At 36.3% G+C, this 17,342-nt stretch overlaps 1 long non-coding RNA gene across 5 annotated transcripts in view; it reads left to right on the forward strand.

The window, feature by feature from the left end:
• The window catches only part of LOC105480808 (uncharacterized), a 694,030-nt gene that overhangs the window by 675,114 nt on the left and 1,574 nt on the right, over nt 1-17,342 (forward strand). For 4 of the 5 annotated variants that reach the window (XR_011624484.1, XR_011624483.1, XR_011624482.1 and 1 more), the window contains 2 exons: nt 13,145-13,349; nt 15,380-15,494. This is a non-coding gene — a long non-coding RNA (uncharacterized lncRNA). Of the gene's footprint in view, nt 1-2,860; nt 3,878-13,144; nt 13,350-15,379; nt 15,495-17,342 lie in introns of those variants that run through there. The other variant, XR_011624485.1, reaches the window with a different exon arrangement.

The following is a 17,342-nucleotide window of genomic DNA, read 5'->3' on the forward strand; positions in this document are numbered from 1 at the left end:
AAGATAGAATATTGCTATTAAAAGACTGTATTACAAAAACAAAAAGCACAAACAAGAACAAAAATCAATAGCTAGCCGTCTATCTTCCTTTCTAAAAAGGTAGTACAGTGCATTAAATAAATACTTTCTTGGTGTATGTGCCTTATAGAGATTGTTTCCATTTCTCTGTCCCAGGAAACATAAGCAGTACATCTTTATAGAGGGCAGTGTATGTCCATAAAACAAATGCTGCCAAGTAGAACATTAAAAAGAGCCTGTTGAAATATCTGCCAGAAAGATAATTTAGGTTAGGCTCTCTGTTTTGATAAAAGTACATGAAGCGTAACGGTAACAATCTCTACTCTCTATTAAAACAAAGGCGGAAAAAGCCTCACTCTAAAACTCTTTCAAGATATCAGAATTAATTGTAAACTATGAAATATGCCCTAGTTCTTGTTCTGATTGGAATTCAGAAAAAGAAAGAGAGAATCAAGAAAGGAAGAAGTGCTGTAAACTAAGTCACAATGCAGTGGCATACTGATTTGGAACCAAAGATCCATTTCCAACAGACCTCATTTAAATCACTGGGCTATTCAACAAGGGCTGCCTCAAATGAGTCACCTTACATGAACCTCAAATTATTGCTTGTCAAGAAAAGCAGACAAACACCTATGTAGAAGGATTTCTGATTTTTTTTTTTTTTAAAGCTTAGCACAGCAATTGAGAGGTAATGGACAAAAATATAAGAAAATAAAAGATAAAACCAATGGTCTGTGTTGCATGGCAACAGCGAGTTTAGAGACTAGCCCTTCACTTCTTTCAGTTACCAATGTCCCCGGAGGCAAAACAGAACCACAGAACTGTTTGGCCTATAGCTTTCAATACCTCACAGACTTCTGCTGTAACCATATGTCTTACCCAAAGAATCATGCCACCAAATTAGGGAAAGCTTGCCTTTTGCTCAGGAAACAACCACACTTACAGATGTAATGACAGTTTCAGGGGCGGATTCACATATCTATTTTGAAAACGCTCATAAAAACAGTCCCATAGAAATAAGTATACGGACAAAAGTCTTGCACTCTTCTTTGTATATTATTCTGGGTATAGAAATTGAAAATGTCTGGTGTATTATTTGTTGCTGTATAACAAATTACCCCAAAATGAGCAGATGAAAACAAATAAAATAATATTATTTCACAGAGGTTCTGAGACTCAGGAAGCTGAGACCAGCTTAACTGAGTGCTTGTGACTCAGCATCAATTCTGTGCTTGGAGTTAAGCTGCTGATTGAGACTGCTGTCTTATCTGGAAGTGCCACTTCCAAGCTCACTCATCTGGCCTTTGGCAGGAGACTTTATTTCCTTACCATGAAGGGCTCTCCATATGCTGCTTATGATGTAGTTTTACCTGAGAATAAGAGCCAACAGAGAGAGGAAGAAAGAGTGAGAGAGAGAAGAGAGAGCGAGAGAGACCACAGTGGTGGAGAGGGGCTGCCTGGAAAGTAGGTCCGAAAGGCTGGTTACCAGAGTCTACCCTCTGGCTCCAAAAGATCTAAGTTTCTCCCACATACAAAATACACTCACATCCTGCCATGTCCCCCGGTTCCTCACCAAATCTTAGCCCATTACCATGTCAGAAAAACCTGCAGTATCACCCTACCTAAATGAAGTCCAGATGAGGGTGCATCTCCCACATGAAGCTCCTTATGTGCTGCTCCCTAAATAGAGTTCTTCCTGCAAGTCTGTGAAACAGATACAGTGTCTGCTCCTGTACACCCAGCAAAAGATGATGCTAACCACTATAGACTCCAGTTTCAAAAGGGAGAAAATGTAAAGCACAGATTCACAGATCCATAGCAATTTTGAAATTCATCCAGGCAAATGTAGGAAGTTCCTTGATGAGAACTCAGTCCTGTTACTTCCTGGAAATGATTCTTCAGAACTTTCAACTCCACCCTCAGAATTTTTGGTTCTTCCCAGTAGCCAATTACTTTTGCCATCGAAGTCACCCTTCCTTTGCCAGGAAATGCAGCCCAGACTTTTTGGATGAGTATTTGCTTTAGCCTGTTTCTGGCTTGTCGATATTTAGGGTTCCAAAAGGTCCTTTTCATTTTGTACTGTTTCTGTCACTTTTTCTCCAAGCTATGTTTCTGCATCTATGATTTTTTCTCAAAGATTTGATGCATCACCTTTGAGTATTAATAGGATTTACTTCATTAGGCAAAAGCCATACCCACAAATGTCTTCAGGATAATAACTTCTCTACCTTATCCCTTTGCTACAGAACAACATCCTTAAGTTTCTTAGTTCTATTGTTTGATTGAGAGACCCTTAGAGAAAATTTTGTAAGGATACAGAAAGTCTAAACAAAACTATAATGAAATTGGTTCCATTGACAGTATAGAATACTCCAGCCAACAACCAAAGAATATGCATGCCACTCAAAGACAAATGGAAAAATTATTAAGGCAAACTGGACAATGAAGACTACCCCAATAAACTTAGAAGTAAAATCATATTAAGTAGGGTCTTCCACATCAGGGTGTAAATGCAGTTTTCACTCGTCCTCTTGCTAATTATAGCTAAAAATCATGGACATTATATACAAAGCAACAGAAGAAGTCTATGGTAGGTAAAAAGAAGAAGACAGACCAGCCAAGAGCATTAGATACAAGGAACAGGTAGTAGATTTTCTTGGTTTTCTTTTGCTTCATTTATCACAGACTCAGTGCTGGAAAAGTCACTAACCCCAAAATGTCAATGAATGAGAGTAAAAAAGCCCCAGGAAAATCCCATTCTGTCCATTCAAAGATCAGAAAAGAGCAGCCTAGCAATAGAGAAAATATGTAGACAATAAGTGCCATACTTTAACTTTTACAGGAAAAGAAAGTGTGGTCTCACTCCTCAAACTCTCAGTGAAGGTGAACGGGAGCCTGGACTTTCATTCTACCAGGATATGAAGAAACATCCCTCCCCTTCCTGTCTGGGTGGTGTCAGAGATGACCAAGTGGGGACTGAAGACTTTCCTCCCCCTGGTGGAGAGCACATGGGAAGCGTGGACTTCCACCCCGACTCAGCAGTAAAAATCTGTTCATCCTCTTCCCCGTTGGATTGGCATCAGAAAAGGCCACGTGGGAAACCTGGGCTTTCATGACTTTCCAGGATACTTGACTTCCTACCTCCTTGATGTATTCAGAAGCATGAGGGGAGCAATGTGAGGCAGCCTTGCCTCTTCCAGCCAGGGTGGCAAGAGCGGAGGACTAATGGGAGCCTGAACTCCCATCCATCCTTACCCACCTGTAATGAGGCACCATTCTTCCTCACCAGGATGTCAACAGAAACCAAGTGGGGAACAGAGACTAACTTGAGCTGAGGTTCGGTCCAGTAACTCACATGGGTGTCCAGACTCTGTTTTTCTCTGTCCATTTATTAGCTCTACTCTGGTTGGCCCCTTCTTTGTAGACTTTCACTTTGTGAGAGTGAAATGACTATTATCGGTTCCCAGGGCAGTGCTACTATTAGTACCCATATGCAATACCATATCTACTCTAGATATAGATGTTCTATATCTAGTCAAAAAAAGAATACTTACTTATTTAATATTTCCAACAATAATCCTACAATTGAGTCTTCTTAGAGACATATAGTCTGAATTTTGTCATATGTCCATTTGTTAACAAATCGCCATAGGAAAGGAGTATGGGACTAATTTAGGACTTTGGTCACTCACTTCCTGTCTTCTTCAAATAATGTTTAGGATATTATTGCAAAAGGGAAGATGAACAGGCACTGGGGAAGCAATTAAAAAAAGTTTGCAAAACATAAACTCAATGTTGGGTACACATGTATAATGTCTATTATTTTGCAACTTTTTTCACTTATCAACTTACCAATCCTTCAAATCAAATTTTATTAAATTATTTTACTCTTCTCAGAGACGATGTGGTATTTTATTGTATAGACATATTACATCATTTTCATGAACATGTAAGTCATTTTATGTTTTGTTTTGTTTTGGGATGGTTTTTTTTTTTTTTTTTTTTTGCTATTATAAGCAGTGATCCAATAAATATGTTTGTATGTCAACTTATTTTAAAACAATTCATGGAGTTATAATTTCAGTAAGTTTCAAAGAAACAATAAACACTTTTATTTCTTGCCTTCAAGAACTCACTGGAGGATAAAACAATTTCAAGTATGAAAAAAATTGATAGTCACTTGACGTTATATGAACATAGCAGATGGTAAGAGTAATGTGTAATTTTAACACATTTCAGGTTTCTGTAGCATGTTAGATATTAAAACATCATATCCTTCTTCTTCCTCAACACATTCATTTTAAGCTTCTTAAATTCTCAATGACATAGTACAGTTTATAACATAAAATAGAAAAGTGAGACACTCGGCTTCATCTCCAATTTTGGTCAGATGAACACACACATAACCACTTCTTCACCATAAATACTTCCATGAGCCTGATACAGCTTACTGTTTTCTGATGCTTTTGTTCAGTGCTCCAGTTTCCTATTTTGAAATATCCCTGCTAATTTATGAGCTATCCTTAAAATGCTATGTGAGTAACAACAACAGATGCCTCAGTACACCTATTTTGTAAAGAATATCAGGCTATCCAAGACACTATTTACAACTATAGAAATTTTATTTTCATTTCCATAAGAGAATAGTGACGAGGTCTCAGTGTAAAATTTGTTTTATAATCATTAGGGGAGAAAATGAAAGATTTAGCATCTTTTTTTTTTATAATTTTCATTTTCTGATGAAAGATGTTCATTTCTGTTGATTCTTTCTGCTGATCATTTTACTCCCCTTTCCTTTAGCCTTCAGCCTATGTGGTGAGTCATTCTTTTGTACCAGTTGAGGTTAAATTGTTGAAGATTTTAATTTGATTTTTCCATTTTGAACCCTAGTACCAAGAATAAGTGTGTCTTCCCTGAATACAGAATTTGTTTAAAAATGATTCATGGAGGTTGCAGTTGTTTAAAGGCTCAATATATATATATATTTTTTCACCTAGAAACTGACCAACGTAGCGTAAATACTTTGAACATTCATCGTATCCTCTGGGTTTTAACTGGGACCACATCCATGGTCTCCTTCACCACTAGGAAAACCATTGGGATAGAAAGTCATAAATACCTTTGTCTCACTAATGAAGAAACTGAGCTGTTTCTGCCTTTCTCTGCTCGTCTCTTGTACCAGTAGCACTAGACCTATATTTAAGTCACATTCTATTTTTACTGTATCTGTCTGCTGCCAATATATTATACCTTCCATGTTTGTTTGTATTGATCTCATATTTTTTATTTTGTTTTACTACTATTTTGTTCTTGAATTTCAGAACATTTTTCCCCTTTCTCATCATATCTCTCTTTCTGGAGTATGTTTTGTTTTGTTTTTTTGTTTTTTGTTTTTCTTTTTAGAAAGAAATTCAGTTACTAAGGGCATATTCATGGGAAACTCCTTATTTTTAGTAATTTGAAGTTGTCTTTATTTTATCCTTATTCTCGAACAGTTTGCCTAAATTGGGTATACAATCCCGTTAGACAGTTATTTTTCTCAGCAATTTAAATATATTATTTCACTCTCTTTTGATTTTGTTGTTGCTATTGGCAAGTCAGCCAAAGAGAACAAGAAAGGGCTGAAACCAAGTTGTCTAACCAGAATTTTCACTGGTTTACAGAGATAATATTGATAAGTGATTGTCTATACATTGTTGAACTATAGGGTGTGAGTTACGGTGTCCATATAGCATTTTACGGCTTAGCCCAAATCCCAAGTGGCTTCAAGAGATACTTATTTAGCTCAAAGGGGAGTAACGCGACTGCTGTTTTATTCTAATGCTTCCCCAGACCTGATAATTTAAAGGGGTTTTCATTTCTCAGATCAAAAATATTGTCTTTCTTTTTTTTCAGTTATTTTGTGTATGTGTGTGCGTGGGGAGGGGGTCTTTTCTTTCTGGATTATTTGAAGAGCTTTTCTACATGTTTTTTCTGCAAAGCTACCTGCAGTATGTCTAGCTATGAATTTTTATTTATTCTACTTGGGGTTTATTAACAACCCAGAATACATAGTTGCATATTTTTTCATCAGTTCTAGAACTTTCTTAGTCATAACTTGTTTTAAAAGACTCTTTTTTTCAGGGCAGTTTTAGACTAGTAACAAAATTGAGAGGAAGGTATAGAGACTTCCCATATACTCCCTGTCCCCACACATGCATAGCTTCTCCAATTTTCAACATCCACCACCAGAGTGGTATATTTGTTCCAAATGATGAACATGCTTTAGCAGATCATAATCACCCAAAAGTCATAATTTATATTAGAGTTCACTCTTGGTGTTGTACATTCTCTGGGTTTGGACACATGTATGGTGACATATAGCAACCATTACATTACAGTACCACACACAGTATTTCACTAAAAATGCTCTGTGCTCCTCCTCCTGCCCCCACCCATAGCAACCTCTAAATTTTTTTTACTGTCTTCAAAGTTTGTCTTTTTCAGAATGTCATATACTAGGAAGTCACAGAGTGTGTAGCCTTTTCACATTTGCTTCTTTCACTTGGTAATATGCATTTAAGTTTTCCATGTCTTTATTTATTTTATTTTATTTTATTTTATTTTATTTTGAGATAGAGTCTAGTTTTGTCACCCAGGCTGTGCAGTGGCCTGATCTTGGCTCACTGCAACCTCCGCCTCCTGTGTTCAAGTGATGCTCCTGTCTCAGCCTCCTGAGTAGCTAGGACTACAGGTGCGCCCCACCATGCCCAGCTAATTTTTGTATTTTTCGTAGAGACGGGGTTTCATCATGTTGGTCAGGCTGGTCTTGAACTCCTGACCTCAGGTGATCCACCCGCCTCGGCCTCCTGAAATACTGGGATTACAGACGTGAGCCACTACACCCAGCCTCCCATGTATTTTCATGGCTTGATAACTGATTTACCTTTTGTGTCAAATTATGTTTTATTTCCTGGATTTACTGGAGTTTATTGATGCATTCACTTGTTGAAAAATATCTTGGTTCTTTCCAAATTTTGGCTATTGTGAATAAAGCTGTTATAAAACATCTGTGTGAAGGTTTTTGTGTGGGGATGCTTTTAAATCCTTTGAGTAGATACCAAAGAATGAAATTTCTGGACAGTATAATTAGAAGATGTTTAGTTTTGAAAGAAACTTTCAAACTGTCTTCCAAAGAGGCTGTACCATTTTGCATTCCCACCAGCAATGAATGAGAGTTCCTGCTGTTCCACGCCCTTGCCAACATTTGGTGTTGTAAGTGTTCTGGATTTTGACCATTCTATAGGTTTGTAGTGGTATCTTATTGTTGTCCTATTTGCATTTCCGTGATGACATATGATGTGGAACATCTTTGCATATGCTTATTTGCAATATGTATAGCTTCTTTGGTAAGATCTTTGGCCTATTTTAAGATTGAGTTGTTTTAGGAGTTCTTTGTATGTTTTGGATAGCAGTCCTTTCTCAGATATGTTTTTCTGCGAATATTTTATTCTAGTTTATAGCATGTTTTCTTATTCTTTTGACATTGTCTTTCATAAGGCAGACATTTTAAATTTTAATGAAGCTCAGTTTATCACTTATTTCATTTAGGTGTGGTGTATTTCGTGTTGTCACTGGGGAAAAAAACTTTACTGCAATTGAGCATGCTCAATTCATCTGCACATGCTTAGATTATGTGATTTGCAACGTGGCTCTGAATGAATGGGTGCATTGTGGTTACAGTGTTGTATCTAAAAGTCATCAAAATTTGCATGATCATTTAGGTTTTCTCTAATGTTATCTTCTAAGAGTTTTATAGTTTTAATTTTACATTTAGGTCTAGGACTCACTTTGAGCTAATTTTGCTAAGGGTATAAACTCTGCCTAGATTTATTTTTTTGCATGTAGATGTTTAGTTGTTTTAACAACATTTGCTGAAAAGACTATCTTTTCTCCATTCTGCTGCCTTTGTTCCTTTCTCAAAGAGCAGTTGACTGTATTTACGTGGGTCTATGAGCTCTCTGGTATGTTCTGTTGATCTACTTGTGTCTTACTTCACCAACATACACATGTTTTTGATTACTATAGCTTTTATAGTAAGTCTTGAAGTCAGGGAGTATCAGCCCTTCAACATTGTTCTTCTTCACTACTGGGTTGACTATTCTAGGACTTTTGCCTCTCTCTATACACTTTAGACTCAGTTTGCCACTATACATGAAATAACTTATATGATTTCGATTGGGATTGCACTTAATGTATAGATCATGTCGGGACACACAGATATCTTGACAATATTGAATCTTCCTATTCATAAACATGAAACGTCTCCCTATTCAGTTCATTTCTGAACTTATATTATACACAGTATTTCACTAAAAATGTTTTGTGCTCCGCCTATTTATCCCTCTACATCCAATCTGAGTTTTATAGTTTTTCTCATACAGATCTTGTAAATATTTGTTAGATTTAGACCTGTTTCATTTTGGGGCTGCTAATATAAATGGTATTTTGTTTTTAATTTTAAATTTGTTTATTGCTAGTACTTTATATAGGAAAGTAAATGACTTTTGTATACGAATCTTGTATCCTGCAACCTTCCTATTGTTGTTTATTAGTTCTAGAAGGTATTTTTTGTTTGATGTTTTTAGATTTTCTGCATAGACAATCATGGCATTTGTAAACAAAAACAGTTTTGTTTCTTCCTTCTCAATTTGTGTATCTTTTATGTCCATTGCTTGGCTGCTTGTACTAGCTGTGGGCTATCATTTTTAAAAAAATATTACCTCACTTCATTAATCATTAATCCTATTCTATCCTAGAACTTAGATAATATATTAATACTTAGTAAAATGAGTTACTATATTTTCCTCTTTTTATAATAATTGTCAGACATTTCTTCAGACCTATCTTACAGTTCACGAATATGTCCTTTAGTTGTGATAAATGTGTTAGTTAATCTACCTAATCCATTTTATGATGTTAAATTTCAACAAATTGTATTCACTTTTTGCATATATCCTTTTTCAATTTTAAAACTCTATCCTTCTTATACATTCACTTGATACTATTTTAATAACCTTAAACATACTAAAAAATGTATGTTCTTTTGTTTTTCGTTAAACCAGTATTTGGTTCTAATTTTGCTGTTGTTTTGTCTTTTGACCTTTGATCACTGTTTACTTGCATATCCTGCATTTTTTTTTTCAATTGTCAGTACATGTTCTGTGGAAACTGTAGCTATGGACCATCTTATTCTTTTTGTTTGTTTGTTTTTTCTGAGATGGAGTCTTGCCCTGTCACCCAGGCTGGAGTGCAAGGGCATGATCTTGGCTCCCTGCAACCTCCACCTCCCAAGTTCAAACGATAAATGATTCTCCTGCTTCAGTCTCCCAAGTAGCTGGAATTACAGGTGCCTACCACCAAGCCCAACTATTTTTGGTATTTTTAGTAGAGATGGGGTTTCACCATGTTGGCGAGGTTGGTCTTGAACTCCTGACCTCGTGATCCACCCGCCTCGGCCTCTCGAAGTGCTGGGATTATAGGAATGAGCCACCGCGCCCGGCCACCATGGACCTTCTTTGGAATATTGAAGGCATGCTTCTCCATAGAATACATGCATATACTCTTGACATGCAAGTGTGTGTTTTTTTGACCTAATATAGATTTTTAACAATGAGTTGTTATAAATATTGCTTCCATCCCTTAGTAGCTGTGTGACTTTTGGTAAGATACTGAACTTCTTTGTATCGTAAGTTTTGTATTCAAAAATTGATAATTATATTACTTAGCTAATAAGTTGTTGTAAAGTCATGTAGTATATAATATTAACTCTGAATTTTCCAACTTGACAGAAATAATTAGTAATTCAAAAAATCGCCTCAAGCAATGTGTCATTATTTTCAAAATTAGGAATATAAAATGTATTTGTAATATATAAGTTGAACTGAAATTTCAATCAAAATAAAACAATAACACTGATAAGGTAATTCCAAAGACATTTAAAATGTGTTTGTTTCTACCTGTAGTACTTGTTTATCTTTCCCTTGCCTTTGAAGTACATAATGGGGGGAAAAACAAGAGAATACCTTCATTTCCCAACAGCCCCTGGCATATACACACTATATACACTAACGGTTATGAAGAGATGGTAGAATATTTGCTGTTTTCTGCTTTAGGTTGTTTCTGTCCAGACTAATCTTTTAGAGACTATTTGTTTTCTCTTTGGTGATTTCATCTTTTCTTCTCTTGTTCTTCCCAGGTTCACAGAAAATAGAAATTCTTTACATAGGCTTCTGATCAATAGAATCAAAGCCCTTTCTCTGTAAATACTGGCTAGAGAGTTGCTAACTTCCATAATGGAGAAATGGAACAATCAGTTTCTTTCTCCAATAAAACCATAAAAATCATGGTTTTAAAAGGTAATTTTACTTAGAAAATAAGGTAAGTAAAATAAAGAAAATATGATGCTTCCATGTATCGTGGATAGAATGAAAAAAAAAAGAACGTATTTTGCTGATACCACTTCTGCCACCAACAGCAACTCATCCCCAGATACATAACAGTGATTTTCAAATGACTGGTACATGTCATGATATATGCAGGATCATGTTGCCTGGATGGCAACAACAGGATCTAACTCTCATCTTCCTTTAATCATTTTATTTCACCTGGTCTGTTCATCAATGAACAAATTTATAATATTCACTCTTCCACTTGTGCCATGATCCAAATGTCAGTTTTGCGTTTAACTATAAGGGTTCCGTCTTTGTTTTGTGGAAAGTGCTTTAAAAAAATGTCCTGAGGCCGGACGCAGTGGCTCACATCTGTAATCCCAGCACTTTGGGAGGCCAAGGCAGGTGGATCACCTGAAGTCAGGAGTTCAAGACCAGCCTGACCAACATGGTGAAACCCCGTCTCTACTGAAAATACAAAAAAATTAGCTGGGCATGGTGGCAGGTGCCTGTAATCCCAGCTCCTCGGGAGGCTGAGGCAGGAGAATCGCTTGAACCTGGGAGGTAGAGGTTGCAGCGAGCCAAGATCTCGCCACTGCACCACAGCCTGGGTGACAGAGCAAGACTCCATCTCAAAAAAAAAAAAAAAAAAAAAGAAGAAGAAGAAGAAGAAAGGAGACAGTGGTTTCAACCTAATTTCAGAAGCATCAGCATCAAGTAATCTACTTAGATTGATCTAATAAAAACCTTTTTGAAAGAGGCTCAAATTAAAATAGAAAACAAAAGATTTGCTTTTTAGGATGTATGGATGTAGTTGTGAACCTAAAATATTTGCTTTGAAAGTAGCAATTCACTTTCCATGGAGTCCATACATCTGTTAATAGCTCAGTAATATTTGCTTTGAGTGTCTGGTCTATAAAATCAAATTAGTCTAATCAGAATATATGACAATAGAAACAGTCTCTAATGCCTTTAAATAAATAAATGCTAGCATGCAAATATTGTTACACATTATTCAAAAAGTAAATTTTGAAACTTAAAAAATCTACAAGATTTAAAAAAAAGTTTGTAATCTTGTCTTTAAGAAAAATAAGTATTTAAAATAATTATACATGACTTTATATTTACCACTGATTGTGTAATAAATACTAAAGCATTATATACTTACAAGTTTAAAGTGCTTTTTCTGGATTGTTAATGATTTTCGTATCATCTATACCTTTCTGTTTTTGCAAAATATTTATAATTATTATATATTATGATTATAATAAACACAACTTTTATTTTAGATCAAATAGAAAAGGCAAGGAAGATATCCGTTAGAGAAAAAATGAATAAGAGAGTGGACACATATTTTATTTATTTTTTGCTTCAGCTTTGCAAGAGATAAAGGAAATTGAGTGAAATAACTGATTTTTTTATTCTGTTAGGAAGTTGAATGTTGCTCAGCGGTTAAGCAAAATTATGAAGCTGGGTGGAGGTATTCTGAACTGCTGTGTCAGAAGAACGCCTCTTGTAGGCCATTTATTTAGCCTGTATGTTGAAATAAAAGAATTAGAGATACTTCCAAAAGGTGCTACCTTATCCAAATAAATGAAATCTGCTTATTAATTTAAGTATCTAAGCAACTGTTTCTCTGGGATCTGAAAGGAGGAATCAATATATGATATAGTCTTTTAAAATTTTATTATCTAAATAGAGAGGACGGGCTTAACATTTTGAAATGATTTTAGAACAGACTAAGTCAAGTTCTTTTAATTAAGCATGGAACGGTTTACCATAGCCTGCTGGGGAATTAGGAATTCAAATAATAAAATAAAACTACTGCTGTTTTGAAGGGATTATCAAGAAAGCTTTTTTAAAAGGTCTTAAAATGAGATTGGAAGCAAAGTTTTGGATTAATGCAAAGGTAGAAGGGCAATTCTTGAAAATAATTCAGAATAGTTCAGAAAGTAGCAGGTAAGAATCAGGAATTTTCTTTAGTCTTAAATTGGAGTGAAGAGAGAGGGGTGCTCATTAGAGTAGAGTCACAGCATCTATGCATTTTTTTGACCTTATAAATTAACTGTTCACTCTTCCTAGCAAAACGTAACTAATCTTTTTTTTTCTTCTTCTTCTTTTGAGACAGAGTGTTGCTCTGTTGCCCAGGCTGGAATGCAGTGGCACGATCTTGACTCACTGCAACCTCCACCTCCTGGGTTCAAATGATTCTCCTGCCTCAGCCTCCTGAGTAGCTGGGACTACAGGCCAGTGCCACCACACCTGGCTAATTTTTGTATTTATAGTAGAGATGGGGTTTCACCATGTTGGCCAGGCTGGTCTCAAACTCCTGACCTCATGATCTGCTTGCCTTGGCATCCCAAAGTGCTGGAATTATAGGGGTGAGGCACCGTGCCCGGCAACATAACTAATCTTTAAGGGCATAGGAGGGGAGGTAAGTATATATTCTGGATTGAATCACTCATCCGCTCCAACTTTCTTCTAGTTTATTTTTCAGTACTCAGAGAGGTAAGGAACATTGATTGCAGCCAGGCTACAATCCCATTTATATTTCACCATCAGAAGTGATCTGTGAACTTTGAAAAGCTGAAGTGAATGATAAGATAGTGGTCACAATTTTGCTGCTTTTAGCTTTTCTCCCATCCAGCACAGTCTTAAAAACACTTATCTCGCTCTCTCTTTTGCTTTTTCTGCAGACACTATAGAGGATTTCTTGTGTGGAGTCCTCAGCTTTGTGACTGCTGAGATTTAAGACATGGGACATCACGACTTCTTGGCGGCAGCCTCATGATTCCGAGATCACAGCACACGGATGTGGCACAGCCAGCAGAGGTGGTGATGTCTTCTCGAATTCCTGACCTTCTCTCCACGGCAGAAGAAGCAACCCTTTCGCTAATTGAGGTCTGTGGTGGTGTTCCTGGAATCTCCATCTCTAACCTATTTACCTAATCCTTCTAAAGATCTTACATGGAATCTTTTCATGTTTAAATTATTTAGAATGTTTTGTGGTATCTGTAAATACTGAACGATGCTTCCCACAATAAAATCAGCAGTATGGAAAGAAAGAAAGCAGATGGCTAAATAGTTTCTAACGTAATTGCTAAAAACACAGTTTGTATGTGGGCTTGGTCAAGGATCTGTTAAGCCGCAGCTAGATGCTTTGGCACTTCTGTCTTGTCCACATAGTAACAGTATACTTGTTGATTACTTAGATTTATAGCTACTGAATAGAGCTTGTTGGAACAACTCGTCTGGGCAAGAGAAATTTCTTTTTAGTCCTCTTTGATTTCACATTCCAATCTATATACGGTCATACTTCATTTTATTATGTATGGCAGATATTGCATTGTTAACAAATTGAAGATTTGTGGCGACCCTGCAACAAGCAAATCTACCAAAGCCACTTTTCAGCAGCATCTGCTCACTTCCTGTCTCTGTGTCAATTATGGAAATTCTCACAATATGCCACCACACCTGGCTAATCTTCATATTTTTTTGTGGAGACACAGTTTCGCCATGTTGCCCAGGCCAGTCTGGAACTCCTGAGTTCAAGTGATCCACCTGCCTCGGCTTCCCAAAGTGCTGGGATGACAGGTGTGAGCCACCGCACCTGGCCTGTAACCTTTGATGTTACTTTTGTAACTGTCTTGAAGTGCCACAAAGTGTGTCAATATAAAACAATGTACTTAATTAATGTGTGTGTTACGACTGTTCTACCAACCAGTTATTCCCCCATCTCCCTCCATCTCCCGGGACCCCTCTATTTCATGAGCAAGAGCAATATTGAAATTAGGCCAGTTAATATAACCCTACAATAGCCTCTAGTGTTCAAGTGAAAGGAAGAGTCACACATATCTCACTCTAGATCAAAAGCTAGAAATGATCAAACTTAGTTAGGAAGGCATGCCAAAAACTGCAATAGGCTGAAAGCTAGGCCCCTTGACACCAAACAGTTAGCCAAGTTGTGGGTGCAAAGGAGAAATTCTTGAAGGAAAGTAAAAGTGCTACTCTAGTGAACACATGAATGATACAAATAAAAGAGGACTAAAAAAGAAATGTCTCTTGCCCAGACGAGTTGTTCCAATAAGCTATATCATTAAGTAGATATAAATCTAAGTAATCAATGAGTATATTGCTACTCTAGTGAACACATGAATGATACGAAAGTGAAACCGCCTGATTGTTGACATGGATAAAGTTTTAGTGGTCTGGATAGATCAAACCATCCACAACATTCCCTTAAGTCAGAGACTAATTTAGAGCAAAGCTCTAACAATTCTGTTCCTCAGTTCTTCAATTCTATGAAGGCTGAGAAAGATAAAGAAGCTACAGAAGAATAGTTTGAATATTATATTCCAATAATTAACAGCAGAGGTTGATATTAATATCTCTGAATATTAATAGCAGAGGTTGGTTCATGAAGTTTAAGGAAAGAAAATGTTTCCATAACCATAAAAGTACAAGGTGAAGCAGTAAGTACTGTTGTAGAAGCTACAGCAAGTTATCCTGAAGATCTAGCTAAGATAATTGATGAAGGTGGCAACACTAAACAACAGATTTTCGGTATAGACAAAATAGCCTTCTATTGGAAGAAGATGCCATCTAGGACTTTCATAGATAAAGAGGAGAAGTTAATGTCCGGCTTCAAAGCCTCAAAGGATAGGCTGACCCTCTTGTTAGGGGTCAAGGCAGCTGGTAACCTTAAGTTAAAGTAAATGCTCATTTAACATTCAGAAATCCTAGGACCCTTAAGAATTGTGCTAAATTTATTCTGCCTGTGCTCTATAAATGAAACAACAAAGACTGGATGACAGTACATCTGTTTATAGCAGTTTTGACAGTAAAATGCTATCAAACAGCATTGCATGTTACAGAGAAATCTTTCGCGAAATAATCAACTGATGTGGCAAACTTCATTGTTTTATTTTAAGAAATTGTCTCAACCAACCCTGCCTTCAGCAACCATTATCCTGATCCGTCACCATTCATCAACATTATGACAAGATCCTCCACCAGCAAAGAGATTATAGCTGGCTAAAGGCTCTGGTAATTATTAACATTTTTAGCAACAAAGCATTTTTTAATTAACGTATATATACATTTTAGACATAATGCTATTGCACACAATAGTCAACACCATAGTGTAAACATAACTTTTATATGCACTGGAAAATGACAAAATATTTGTAACTTGTTTTATTGTGGTATTTGCTTTATTTCAGTGGTCTGAAATAAAACACAAAGTGTCTCTAAGGTATGCCTGTATTTGATTGTTATCTTAAAAGGTAGAAATATTTAAATATTCAAATATAAAGAAATAATTATTTCTTATTTATTTTCTGTTTTTGCTAGATTAGCTTCACCTTTGGCAAAATAACTCTTAGTTTCCTCATCTCTGAGATGAAAGTAAAAGCTCAAACCAAGTTCATTGGGTTATCATGAGGAATAAACAAATTAATGGATTGGGTCAGGAGGGTCCATAAGACCCTCCTAAGACTTGATGATTGAATGAAACAATTCACGTGATTCAGAAAAGCTGCTATACTAATAGTTATTGTTTATTACAGAGAACAGATGTAGAGATTAGAATCGGCAAAGGGAAAAGGCCCATGGGGTGAAGGCCAGGAGAAACCAAGCTACAAGGTTTTCTCTCCAGTGGAGTCCCATGGGGATGCACATATCTCTCCCAGCAGCAATGTGGGACAACACATGCAAAGTATTGGCCATCAGGGAAGCTCCCCCCAGCTTTGGTCACCAGGGTTTTTACTGGTTGTCAGTCATGCACACATTCAGTGTTTCTGTGACTGACTTCACCCACCAGACTGTAGCCTCAAGAGTAAAATCAGGTATTCACTATAAATCATACTGTTAGGATAAACTTATGTGGTCAAATTGCCATAGCATGGCCCAAGGCCTCAGGCTTATGGGAATATTATCAGGCAGGATATTCCAGGAGCTCAGACATTGTCTCCAGGAGATGACTAGGATAGGGGAGGTAGGAGGTTGTAGCAACTTGCTAAAATAGGAGACATTTCACAAGAAAAAATCAGTTGTAGAAAATCCTCATTCAACAAAGGGTCACTGTATTCTTGGGCATAAAACCTTGACTGCACATATTTCCAGCTGTGCTTACATTAAAAATTCCCTAAGGGATTTGTTGGGAGTAACAAGAGAAAAATGATCAGTCTAAATCTACAGAGTGACTGCAGAGGCATGGGTTAGTATATATGAATACTGAATAGGCAAATCAATAAAGAAAACAAATTTATTCTTGAGGCAAAAAATGCAATGCAATGAAAAATAATTAAGGTTAACTTCATCAGGAAGCATTAAACATAACATGTATTCTTACTCACATACTTTAGGAAAATGAGAAGAAAAGCTTTAATTTATTGATGTATTTCACTCAAATATTCATTGCTACTGAAGACCTATCATTCACTCATTTATTCATCATTCATTTAATCAACATATATGGAATATCCAATATGTGATAGGTACTTTTCTAGGCTTTGTACCCAATGAGCAATGTAGCTTAAAAGCCTGCTCTCATGCAACTTACTTTGTACTAAAGGAAACAGCAATAAATAAACACATAAAATCGTTTCAAGTGATGTTAAATGGTACTAAGAAAATAAACAATAATCGAAGCAATAAAGCCTTAGGCTTTATAGAAGCAGTTGAACTTTGTCATTTTAATTACATATCCGGAAGCCTTAAGGAGAAGTTGAAATACTGTCAATTCCTATAAAAACATATGTATGAGGATATTGTATTAATTTCCAAATGTGCCGTAACAAACTACTGTAAACTTGGTTGCTAAAAACAGCACATATTTATTATCGTACAGTTTTGGAAGTAAAAAATCTGAAATGGGTCTCATTGGACTAAATC

The sequence above is a fragment of the Macaca nemestrina genome, chromosome 6 (assembly GCF_043159975.1).
Source record: "Macaca nemestrina isolate mMacNem1 chromosome 6, mMacNem.hap1, whole genome shotgun sequence".
Lineage (NCBI taxonomy): Eukaryota > Metazoa > Chordata > Mammalia > Primates > Cercopithecidae > Macaca > Macaca nemestrina.